The sequence below is a fragment of the Acomys russatus genome, chromosome 11 (assembly GCF_903995435.1).
Source record: "Acomys russatus chromosome 11, mAcoRus1.1, whole genome shotgun sequence".
Classification (NCBI taxonomy): domain Eukaryota; kingdom Metazoa; phylum Chordata; class Mammalia; order Rodentia; family Muridae; genus Acomys; species Acomys russatus.
The window spans coordinates 20,274,316-20,286,833 of NC_067147.1; positions in this window are offsets into that span (position 1 = coordinate 20,274,316).

Genomic DNA, 12,518 nt, shown 5'->3' on the forward strand with positions numbered 1-12,518 from the left:
GTTTATTTGTTTTTTAATATGTACATTCATTGTTTATGTTATTCATTGTTGTGACAAAATAGTCAAGAAGCAACTTGAGAGAAGACTTTGTCTCATGCTGTGGAAGGCATGACAGGCAGAGTGGCTCTTAGCTGTGCAAGCAGGCAGGTGAAGCTGGTCATAGTGCATTCCTAGCGAGGAAAGCAGAGATGAAGGCTGGGGTTCTACCCAGTGTTTCTTTCTCCACCTCACTCACTCTGAGTCCCCCTGGCCATGGAGTGGAACTGTTAACCCCACAGCTGTGAGAAGAAAGATGACTGACTCAACTCACAGGCAAATTAATTAAAGAAAGCTTTGTCATTTGTGTGCATGGGTTGTTGCTCCATCAGTAAGGGTTCAAGAGATCAGCGTTGGACTTGGGGAAGCTAAGGACTTGTGTAGCTCAGGTGAAGGGGCTTTCCAAAAGAGGCATTTGGTACGCAAATTGGTAGGGTTGTAGAAGCAGAACATAAGCATGTCAAGTTAGTCAGAAGAATGTCCTGAAACAATGGCATCGTTGCTAGGAGGTCATAACAACTTTTTAGATCAAAGGCAAGGTTGTCATTTCCTGGAACAGGCAGTGTAGAATCATTTAAGGTTACAGGTAGAGAATAGCCCAATCCTTAATAAATATAGTTAATCATAAACAGGAATGAATCGAGCTTGTTTTTACATAAGATGGTTTTTTAAGACCAAGATGGTCGTTAGTTAAACCTCCATGGAAACACCCTTATGCATGTGCACTGCATAGGTAATTCTAAATCCTGCTAAGTCTATAATGAAAATTAACCATTACAGCCTGGGGAATCACAATATTTTACTCAAAGTGACCTTCACCAGAGTGCAATATTGGTACAAAGAAAAGGTTTGATTTCTACCTTCTCTCTGGAATAGAAATTGTTAACTTTCACCAAACTCTGAGCTTGACCCCATGTTTTTGGGCATTCCCTTTCTCCCTTAGACCAGGTGAGTCTACGTGACATAATTGCAGAAGATGAACACCCATGGAAGCAGCATAAGTCACTGTTGCCTGGTGCATAAATATCTTCTGGATGGAGTCCTCTATTTCCATTTCCGATTCTACATGGCTGCGACAGTGTTAATTTTAGGAGAACCTAAAAGCCATATATTGGTGATTCCAGGGTTCCCATCAAATGTGGGTTACAAATATAGTGTTCATCTGTTCACCTTTGAAGTAGTGTTAGTCAGAACAAAGAAAATTTCTGCTTTGATTTAGCTACTAGACAGTTTGGCTCCAATTATCCTTAGTGGTTACCTGCCTACTGTTAAAGAAATACTGAGCACCAAGTATGTGCAAAGATAGGTAAGCCCCAGCTTTTTTTGTTCTTTCAGAAGTTGAAGGCCAATACACAGGTTCATTTGGGTTCTGTGGATGGAAGCTCTTTTCCCCTTTATATAGGTGATTACTTGGTGATTTACTAGTCTAAGACACTCAAAATACTTGGTTGAACAAATAAAGTAGGAATGGAAACTACCCTTCTCCAGTTCCTCATGGCCATTTGTGATGGCCAAGGTCTAGTGGCCAGAAAAAGCAGGGAGGTCACTGGGAGCCAAGAAATTGAAGTGATTGTGAGAAGTCACAGGTGGATAAGACATTACATACGGTGAGGGGGCCCCACACTGACTGGCAGACACTGGCAGACCAGTACATCTGGGCCACACAAAGTCAGGCATAGCATAGAGTCAAACCAGCATACAGGTTATTTGGAGGTAGGCATGCAGGCCTACAGAAATCAAAGGCTCCGGACATGACTCATTCTCTTTATCCCAAAGCCATATTTATATAAAACTTATACAAAAGTGTCATTCTGCCCCAAATAACTAGATAAAATATTATATAACTGTTTACTTTAGGGTTCCCCAGACATCATTCTGTGTCAACCATTGTGTGTGTGTGTGTGTGTGTGTGTGTGTGTGTGTGTGTGTGCGCGCACGCGCGCGTGTGCCAAGTCTAAGCCTCCCAACACATTAGCCATTAGTCATCTTGGACCATGCTGTCTAACATAACAGGCTTTCACAGCCCTTCATTCTCCACAGCATTCTTTAATTATTCTACTGCTGGCTTCATCATTAGCGTCAAGAAAAAAAAAATCAAACACATGTGGATTAGTGATCACAGTGTACACAATTACAACAAGATAGGATGTACATACACAAGTTTAGGTGACAGATTTAATCTATAGTTGGTTACATGGTCCTTACTATTATATATGCAGTCCATTGTTGACAAAAATGTTGTTATATGTCCCATGTTTGTATTTTGAAACTTGGAAAGTGAAGGTGCACTACCAAGTAACATGGCTTTGGGGTTATGGGGATACAACTTTTTAAGATCATTTTTTATTATAATTTATTAACATTACATCTTGATTGTTGTGGGAACCAGGCCCGCCTGGGCTGCCTGCCTGTCTTGCTGTTGCATGTCCTGTTTTTAGCAGCTTCTATGTCTGTGCTTATGTTGGTCAGCTAGTCATGTTTACCGCTCAGAATGCACCCCTCCCTTCCTTGGGACGTTCCCTCGTGTGCGCAATCACCTCTTGAGGGATTTCAGCTACAAGTGGCATTCTTTTTTTTTTTTTTTTTTTCCATTGTCCTGCTTTGCTGCCTATAAAAAGGCTCTTTGGATGCTGCATAAATGCTGCTGCTCTCTTAGCACGAAGGACCCGCTGTTTTATTTGTGTTAAATCTGCAGTCCCTCGCCCTTGACTCGGTACTGCAGTAGCGCAGGTGACACAGATTGTAATCTCCTCTCTCTTATCTTTCTGTTCCCACCCTCCCTTCCTCTTCTGACCTATTCCTCTCCCCTGGACCTCTGACAGGTGGGGTCTTCCTCCCTCACCTTCAGACCACAGCCTATCAGGTCTCATCTGGATAGCCTGCATCCCTTTCTGTGTTCCCACAGGGCCTCTCTGCCAAGGGGCAGTGATCAAATTGGGGCCACCAAGTTCATTTCAGAGACAGTTCCCCGCTCTCCTCCACGTGAAGAACGAGCTGTTTATCTGCTACATCTGAACAGGGTGTCTAGGTTCTCTGCTTGCAAGGTCTTTGGTTGGTGCATCCATTTGTGCAGGACTCCCTGGGTCCAGATCAGCCAGCCTTGGTGGTCTCCTGTGGAGCTCCTGACCCGCCCCCATTCTTCTATCCCCTATCTCTTCCATACCACTTGCAGCTCTTAACCAGGAGTCAGTCTTTGAGTCACAGTATCTGTCCCAATCCCCTACAGGGTGGAATCTCTCAGAGGACACCTATGCTTTTAAAATCTGTTTGATGTGAAGAACTAGACCACTGGAACAGAAGCTGTAGGTTTGTGTCACATCTTAGACTTATTCGTTGAACTTACAGTGAATGAACTAAGATGGAGAAAGTACCTAACGATAACGTCATAGAAAAAGAGCAAAACAAAAGTCAGAAACCTGGGGAATGAACAAAGTAAAGGATTTCTTTAGACGTGTCTCACTCCACTCTGTACCCAGCTCAGTAGTTTTATATATATAGTTTCTCTCTCTATATATATATATGTCTCTCTCTCTCTCTCTCTCTCTCTATATATATATATATATATTATATATAGATATAGAGAGAGAGAGGTCACTGGGGAAGAGAAGCTGACCATCCGTCATCATGACAAAACTGTTTACCTTTATCTTAGGCTGGTAGTTAGGGTCAAGTGCACTCTCAGTATCTCCTGTTCAAAGACAAGGCTGTCTGAGCAATAAGAATCTACACAATGATACAGTGGAGAGGGGCTTCTGCCTATGTGGTGACCACTGAGTCCTCGGCACACAACATAGTCCCAAGTACAAAGTCAGCGAGACAGGGCTATGGGGTCTGCCTATTCTTGACACACTGTAAAACAACATGGCAGTAGGAGGGGTTTAGTTTGATCAGGAATAGAGACTTCAGAACAAAATTCAGCTTCACTGAAAGCTTGAGAGCTGCAACCATCAGGCAAGGCATATCTCTGAGGGAGGAATCTTCAATCATATACAAGGTTGCTAAGAAAAGGTTGTTATTTGTGATGGTTGGGTAGCATTGTGGAGAATATTTCAGCAAAATATTGGGAGACATAAATCAGATGGGCACATATCAATACTTTCTTCCTTCAAACCAGAAACCTATAAACTCCTGATTTACTTTTCTCTATTATCTGTCTTTATAAAGTTCATGTTTTTAAAGTCATGTAGTGTTGCCTTTGAAATATATAGACTATGGATGATTGTTTTTAAAGCAAGCTGTAATTAAGTGTTGTAATACTTAGATATTATAATTATCAGTATTGGTTTGTTAATTATAACACATGTATTAATAAAAGCATATGTTAATTATGTGGGTATTGGAGTAACACTATTTTCATGTAAATCAATTATTTTTAAATATAATTTTTAATTAAGCAATGTAAAAATTAAACAAAAAATAAATCAGATGGGTAGGGTTGTCAAAGCTAGCAAATAAGAGAACTTGATTCCCAGTTATATTTTCAGATAAACAAGTAGTTAAAAGCCTTGAATTTTAATGATGAGATATTTGTTTAATTCATATTTAATTAGGAATTGTGTGTTTGATATGAAAACCCTACATTGGAGAAACAAGGGAGAGGCTGGTGAAATACTGGATGCAGGAAAGGAAAAGATGACTTTTGAAGAGTTTTGAGACTAGGGAAGGAGAGGGGTGAACTGGCAATTCTCTTATCCACTGTAGCAGAGATCATCATGTGCGTGCTCCTGTGTCTATGTGTTCATACTGCCCATATGGAGTCATTGACAAAGAGTCAGCTATAATCAGAAAACAAACCCTTGTGACATTTATTAGAAATACAATAAAAAAATCTAAAATTTGAAGAATTAATCCATTCTGTGAAATTAGAATAATGGAATACACCCAAATCACAAAAACATCATTACATGTGTAACTATATTTATTATATATTATTATATTTATATATAGTTATATATGTTATTATATTAATATATATTAATATATTATTATATGTAACTACTACTTATAATTATTATATACTAGTACGTTATTTTTACTTATTGTTATTACTACTAATATAATCCTATTATTACTTTTTATACAAAAATCTTACAGTTTCATTACACATAGGAGAGATCACATTCTCTCCAATTATCCTCTCTTTTTTTTTTTTGGTTTTTCGAGACAGGGTTTCTCTGTGTAGCCTTGGCCATCATGGACTCGCTTTGTAGACCAGGCTGGCCTCGAACTGACAGAGACTCGCCTGCCTCTGCCTCCCGAGTGCTGGGATTAAAGGCGTGCGCCACCACGCCCGGCCAATTATCCTCTCTTATCTGCTTTGGTTTCCTACCAAATACCTTCTTCCCAACAAACACCTATCCTATTGTAATGCCTCATGTGCTGGTCTGTGGCTCGCTGAACTTGATGGTACCAGCATGAGCATGGGGAGGGGGCGTGCTTTTCTCCAGCAAGGGCATCTTTCCAGTGGACATCAGTGGGGACCATGATTCTTGCCTGTTGCCTAATCCTCCCAACCATTAGCTGTCTATAACTTCTCAGGAAGAGGTCTGACCTCACGATCTCCCCAGCCTCCTGCATTAGATCTTGGTGGGCAGTCTTGTGGCGGTAGCCATTGCTGTTGTGAGTTCAAGGATGCAACAGCTTTTTGGGTTCAGAAGACTCTTCTTCCCAGGACTCCTTTTTCTATTCCCTAGCTCTTAGATTCTTCCCACCTTTCTTCTGTAATTTTCCTCCACCTTATCTTCTTAAGGCTTTTTATCACAAAGATACAGTAGACTTTTGTCAAAGTTTTTTACTGCATCTACTGACATGATCATGCGGGGTTTTTTCTTGAGTCCCTTTATATTATAATTTATACTTATTGATGTAGTTATGCTGAACCATCCCTGCATCTCTGGAGTGCATCAATTTGATCCCTGATAGTCTTTTATATTATTTTGCAAGTATTTTATTGCTGACTAGGAAGATGAATGTGTGACTTTCTGTGTTTCTGTGTCCTTATCTGCTTTTGATAAGAATAATATATATATATTATATATATATATATATATATATATATTTTTTTTTTTTGAAAGAAAAAGAGTTCAGAAGATTTCCTTCCTTCTGTATTTTATGGATAATTTGAGAAGTGCTAGTGTTAGTTCTGATTCAACGGTTGGGAGAATTCTGCAGGATCATACGGTTCTAATACTTAAAAACTATTTTCTTTTTTCTTTCTTTTTTTTTTTTTGACAATTTTGATATGTGTAACTAATGTGTCTTGATCACATCCCACACAAGTGCCTTGTCCCTCTCCCACCTACTTCTTCTACCTTCCACCTCTCTGTCCTCTTCTTTTTTTCTTTTATAATGCACTCAGTTCATGCACATGGGCATAGAGCATCCTCAGAACATGGCCACATTCCTGAGACCCACAGCCAAACATTGGGCATGTGTAGAGAGTTTTGTGAAAATGTGGGGGAAGGATACCCACCGCAGTACGATGGAGACCGGCCCTTCACAAGACCCAATTAGAGCCCGGAAAGGTTTGCTGAGATTGAAGCTCACCCAAGAACCACACATGGACTGGACCTAGACCCCCTACAAGATTGTAACTGATGGGCACCAGGTTTCATGTGGTCCCTCAGGTAAGGAGAGCAGAGGCGTTCTCTGCAAACATGGACTCTGTTGTCAGCTTTTTGATCACTTTCTCCTGTGGGACATCTTGCCAGGCCACAGGGGAACAGGGGGAAGAGAATGTGATCAGCTGTGATGCAACTTGATGAGCTGGCATGGAAGTGGGGTCCCCTTTTTTCTGAGGATAGGGGAGGTGGTGGAGAAAAGTGATGAAGGGTGGGACTGGGAGGTGAGAAGGAATGGGGCTCTGACCAGGATGTAAAGTGAATAAATAAATTACCTACATTACAATATAAAAATAAATAAATAATCATGCCCATAAAAAAATTTAACTTTAAAAGCCAGGGTAATCTGGGACCTAGCTAAGGGAAGCTTATGTTTGCTTCCATTAATTATGAAGCTCCTGAGAGTAATGTTCCTGTACTCATGGTGCTGCAAAACGCAGGTGCCTAAACATCGGCTATCGCATAGCGTAGGAGGGCAGTTAAGAGGAGAAAAGCCTTTGAAAGGAAAAGGGGCTTCTTCTATTGCGCAGCCCCCATGGTAACTGCAATCGCTGATGAAGCAACCCCCGTGGGAGACCAGGATGACAGGAATGGTCATAAACAAGAATGAACTGGTTCAGAGTCCTCCCCACTTGGGAAAATGCAGATCTAGTCAAGTTCAGTCAGAGTAGGGGCTTTAGCTAACCAGCTAAGAACTGTTTATTGGGGGCAGGAGCTCAAGCTTGTCTGGTTTGGCTCTTGTCTGATCTCTTTCCTACACAGAAGCGTCTTCTGCTCTTCTTAGTGCTCCTCAGCTATAGAGCTTGGCATTATCAAGCAATTGTCATAACAGTACTTAGAGGGTGTCTGTGAGAATCCAGCATAGTCTTATGGGATCCCTTTATGTATAAATCAGATGCCATCCCTGACTGACGGTTTATGCAATCATGTCTTTAATAGTGAGGGGCTCTCTGAGGCAAGGCCATTTTCTTTTTTTCTTTTTTTTTCTTTCTTTCTTTTTTTTTTTGTATTCTATGTACTTAGTTTTAGGACTTAAGCTCTAAATATTTGCTAAGTCATAGCGAATCATATATCTCACCCTGAAATTTTAAGTCAGCAAGAAACTATGAAATCTTAGCAAGTGTTTTTTTAATGTTTAAATTTTTTTTTGAAATTATCATATAATAACATTATTTCTCCTTTCTCTTTCATCCCCCCAAACACTGCAATGTGTTCCCCAACTCTCTTTCAAGTTGGTGGCCCCTTTGTAGACCCTCAAATCCTAAGACATGGTAGCTTTTTTTTTTTTTTTTTTTTTACTTGAAAGGAAAGATTTCTTTTCTAGTCTTGACAAAGAATCCTAAAGCTACTTCTGGCTACACTCTGGTCTCAGTTGTAAATTGTACTTAACACCAACTTTAGCCTCCTCAAACCCTAACAGATAATGTCATCTTTTGTAATTAATTAGACCATTCAATGGTCGAAAAAATTACAAAATTATTTTAAAACAACCGTTGGTGTCATGTCTTAAGTTGCTTGGCTATGTCTAATATGACTGATATTGCTCTGCTTATTTTTCCTTATTAAATGAATGTCAGTGACATCTACAAAAAGAAGAAGACAAATATTGTCTCTTTTAACATGCAAGTCGAGAGACTTGCCTATGAGTATTAAAGATGCTATTTTGGTGACTCAGAGTCAGTGCAGAGTTAGTTTTTTTTTTTTAAGTCAGGCCACGGTAGGCAAGGTCCCATAAGCTAGGAAATGAGTTAGAAGGAAAAGACTAGGAGAAGACCAAGAGACTATGACAAGAGGCGCAACAATGGATACTTCGATATGTCATACGACTTGAAATGATTTGTCAACTGGACAAGAGAGTTGCTTCTTTTATTAGTACATCCAAAACAGCAGCAGAAAAAGAAAACAACCTTCATTTGCTTCTTACTGAGATTTATTGTTTTTAATAATGCCACTTTTTCAGAAGAATAGTCATGTGCTCACTTAGACAGGCTGACGAAGTGAATACTCATATGTAATACAAAATACCTTTCAGGTCGTAAGTTAAGACATAGATAGTGCAGGGACAGGCCAATCAAATGCCCATAGCAGACAGCAAACCCAAGCCTCCTTTTCCCATCACCTGGCTCTCATTTTGCACCAAAGAACCCACAATGGAAAGCTGGCAAAACACAGAACACAGATGGCTACCGACTGACATGAAAAGTAAATTTTATTAAACATGTTTACATACATGAATGGGAAGTTCATTTAAAAGCACAGGGGAGTGTTAAGACAAGTGGTCAAAATAGAAAGATACTACCCAATTAGAATCAGTTGATATTTGGCCACTAAGACAGAACAGAATCTAGTAGAAGTGCACCAATTGCTTCCGTTCTTCCTGCACAGCATGGTGAGTGGTGGTCAATCTGTGCCCTGTGGAATGGTGGGCAGGTAATTCTGACATGGGTAAATAATAATAATAAAGAATTCACTTGGTGCAGGCAGTATGTCTATGGAATAAAATCTAGTGTGTACACAGTGTCTACATGTGTTACAGCCCCACAGGAGGAATCTACACCAAAATATTTATTAGAAGGAATTTGGTCCGTACTACATCACGTTTTTCCAGAGGGTAAAAAATAAAGTCCATCTATAGACATTTCATCCCAGACCCACATACTGAGTCTGGCTAAAACCTGCAAAATGTCTATAACAAAAATGGATGGCTTAGATTTCTTGGTTATTTCAGTATAGTAATTAACGAGCAAACTGTACAAGTACATGCAACATACAAGCTGGCCTACGTGGAGCTAACATACATTATTAAATAACCTTTTGTCTCTTTGCTTTTTTTTCTTTCTTTTTCATAGGTTTTTTTATACAAAATGTGCATGCAGCTTTGAACAGCTCCAAGTCATGCTGCTCTAACTGTGAAATCACAAAAGTTGAACTCGTAAAAGGAGGGAGAGCATATGGATGCAGCTACAGGGCCAGGTACCCGCAGCACATACACAGAAAGTCACAAGGGAAATCCAAGGCCAAAAAGACCCAAATCAAGAATATGCAAATTGGAATTTGACTGTATTCTTTTTCTTTCCCCAAAGATATTGTGCATTAAAAAAATCAAGCTTTGTGCTTGCATTGACCTTAAAGAAATGTAAACTAAAACCCAATAAAACATCAGTGTAGTGCAGAGTATATTAACCGGAATTTCCAGTGCAATATTGAACAGCTCACACCATGCTCTGTCCAGGGCAGATGGGAGAGTCTACACTGTGGCATGGCTGAGCTTAAACCGTCTTAAGCTCAAATCCACTATTAGCCACCATTTTGGGAAACTGAAAATATTGTTTATACACATGAGCAGTTTTTTTCTTTTGTTATCAGGAAATAAAAGAAATCTCAAAAAGGGTTTCCAAAGCACTATTGTTGGTTAGCCTTCATCCCCATCCAAAGCACTATTGTTGGTTAGCCTTCATCCCCATCCAAAGCACTATTGTTGGTTAGCCTTCATCCCCATCCAAAGCACTGTTGTTGGTTAGCCTTCATCCCCATCCAAAGCACTGTTGTTGGTTAGCCTTCATCCCCATCCAAAGCACTATTGTTGGTTAGCCTTCATCCCCATCCAAAGCACTATTGTTGGTTAGCCTTAATCCCCATCCAAAGCACTATTGTTGGTTAGCCTTCATCCCCAGCATTCGTAGCAGATCGACTTGGAAGTCTTCCATGCCAAACAATGGAAAACATAAACAAATTATCTGGAATGCACACAGATATGCTCTTTACTGTAAAAAAAAAATGATCCTTTGACTATTAGTTTGGAAGGTGAATTTTTTTAGGGGGGGGTAGGGAGGTTGCACATACAAGACTTGGAAGAACTGTGAACTGGCCGTCAGTGATACCCTCCCTGGCTTCACCACGCCCAGCTTTGAAAAACTTTGGGGAAAATGCTACAGAGACTGCTTCAGCCCTTTTTGGTGCTTTTGGAAAAAGAAAGGAAGGGTCTCTGTTAATACCACTAATCCTGATATGACAAAGCAAAGGAAAACAAAGACAAAAAAAAAAAAAAACCCGAAACACTAGTGGAAAAAACAAATGAAGACAGAGAAACAGACAACGAAAGAAATAGCAAACAGTACACAGGTAACTAAAGCACAGAGAAGAACTAAACAACCTCAAACACTAGGGAAATAACACTGCTTGTGGTCTGTGCAGAAATCTGTGAAGTACACCTTTTCACAGAGTGAGAGTTTCCAGTTTGTTCAATTTGGTGTGTGTGTGTGTGTGTGTGTGTGTGTGTGTAGTTGATGTCTCATCTTTTTCTATCTGCAAGAAGTGTCAGTGACTCTCACTAGCATGTCGATACTTACTGCAATTTGATAGACTGCCTTGTTCTGTCAGTATGAAGCCATGTTTTAAACAACAATTGGGACACATTATCGAAGAAACTACTACAGGCAAAACACAAGTTGATTGTCTGTCTCCAACAATGCTCTTGATCATGAAATATCTGGTTCTGATAATTATCCTGAAGTGTAGAGTTTGGCTGGAAGGCTAGGAGTTGACTATGACCGGATGCAGGGAGGCCCAGTGGAACTTTCCAGAGATGATTGGGAAGCTCGCCTGGTCAGGGGAGTGAGTGTGGGATCTACCAGTGATGACGGAGGGAACAATTTATACCATCCAATCACCATGCTGGACAGATCAAGTTCTTCCAACAAGATTTGAGCCACGCCCATAAAGCATTTGTGGTCCATTCTTCCATAGTCACCCCAGACAATCACCTGCAGACAGAGAAACACAATGTGATTTGATCTTCCTTTTTCCACATGTGAGGGGATCAAATCTCCCATTCTGTCAAAATGTGGAGTAGGAAAAGGTTAAGAAACACGAATATCTAAGAGCAAGCATGCAAACATATCAAGTAATGCTCAATCAATTATCATCATTTTTGTCACGGTATTGATCTGTCTGTGTATCTGTCATCTATTTATATCTACAATCATATCTATATATTTATATAAATCAGAATTGATCTTCTGTGACTTTTTTATAATAAACAATGGTGAAGCTGTAGACATACAAAAATTAAAACCTTTAAATCTAGGAGGGCAAAAGAGAAATCAGACTAAGGGTGCAATGAAGTACATTTCCAATGGCTTCTGCAAGCAAAGTGAGAATACACACACACACACACACACACACACACACTTCTTTTAAATTATAGAATTGTTAGGGAAGGAGAAGATGGAGAAATAATTGAAGGCGGTGTCTCCTGAGGATTTGCTTGACAGCTGGATTTACTCAGGCGAATAGTGAGCAAGAGAGCTCACAGACACTTACTACTATAAACTACACTGGTGTCAGAAGAGCCTTCCATCACACATATTCTTGGCGTCTGTGTACTAATCCTGGGGTCATCTACAAAGGTTTAGTACTGAACCATTCACATGCTTTGCACACCTAAAGGTGTGAACCCTACTTTCTCAATGTACTATTACCCTGACAACTTAATGAATTTCTGTGACCCTAAAATATAATTATTTTTTTACCATAGAAACAATGATGTTCAGGGCACAAAGTCACTAGAAACTTTGAGAGAAATACACATGGAAATATCTAACATAATCAAGCTAAGTGCTGGTCTCTATTTTCTTTCTTCTGCGTTGTAGTTCATGTCTGATATTAAGTAATGATCAATCAGTATTGTTAGCATTTTTTGCCATGGTATGTATGTATGTATGTATGTATGTATGTATGTATGTGTATGTATGTTGTATGTATGTATGTGTATGTATGTATGTATGGTATGTTGTATGTATGTGTGTATGTGTAGTATGTGTATGTTGTGTATGTGTGTGTGTATGTGTATGTGTATGTATG